Below are 837 nucleotides of genomic sequence, written 5' to 3' on the forward strand. Positions count from 1 at the left end.
AGTTTAAGATAAGACATGAAGTAATAACAGCATATGGCTGTTAGTATTATGACAGACAAATAATCAGCGAGGCTGTGCTACCCGTATATTGCTACTACCTGGGCTAAGCTTACTGTATAGCTTATAAGAACTGGGTACCATCCACTGGAAATTTGTTTCAATGTTGAATAGTATTTCAGTTTTGTCTACTTTATGCAATGTTCTCCTACACATGAACATGTCATGTTCTTATAATTTTTTGATCAAAGTGGCAACATAAAAACAATAAATAAAATATTGTTATATACAGAGGACAATGATAACAGTTTTATATAAACTCATCAATTATAACAGTTATAGTGAGCAATTTTTATGAAAATGACATCCTAATAATCCAGCAACTACTCCTATAATATACAACAAATAAAAACTGAAAATTGTTTATTTAAAAAATAAAAACTCACCAGCAATTGCCAGAACAATAATCAATATTATGCAAATAAGGATTGCCCACAACTATTAAAAGACAAAAAAATAATTTCCTTTTTATAAAATAATGTACACAGCTTAATTCAATTGCACTAAAACCAAGTTGAAATTCACCTTATAATTTTTGTTCCTATATTTTTGCCTCAATTGGGAACCTTGTTTTTGAAATAATTCAGCATCCTCATTCAAATTCTCTAAAATAAAGTAACAAATCATTCACTGTACACAGTATATGGAATAATTTCCACTCAAATAAAAGGAATTAAGGAAAGTGTGCATTAAAATTCAACAGTAGATACTTATTAGGCATGCATACAATATCCAATATTTACTATACATCTGTTTAAAGACAGGTTGCTGTATGTAAGC

At 28.9% G+C, this 837-nt stretch overlaps 1 long non-coding RNA gene across 1 annotated transcript; it reads right to left on the bottom strand.

The window, feature by feature from the left end:
• Positions 1-276: 276 nt before the first annotated feature.
• On the bottom strand, positions 277-692 carry LOC109593128 (uncharacterized). The gene is made up of 3 exons (XR_002190749.1): positions 583-692; positions 444-495; positions 277-386 (listed from the first exon to the last, which is right to left on the bottom strand). It is a non-coding gene; the product is annotated as an uncharacterized LOC109593128 (long non-coding RNA).
• Between the last annotated feature and the right edge of the window lie 145 nt (positions 693-837).

Source organism: Amphimedon queenslandica, unplaced genomic scaffold (assembly GCF_000090795.2).
Source record: "Amphimedon queenslandica unplaced genomic scaffold, v1.1 AMPQUscaffold_2755_Cont25244, whole genome shotgun sequence".
NCBI classification, from domain to species: domain Eukaryota; kingdom Metazoa; phylum Porifera; class Demospongiae; order Haplosclerida; family Niphatidae; genus Amphimedon; species Amphimedon queenslandica.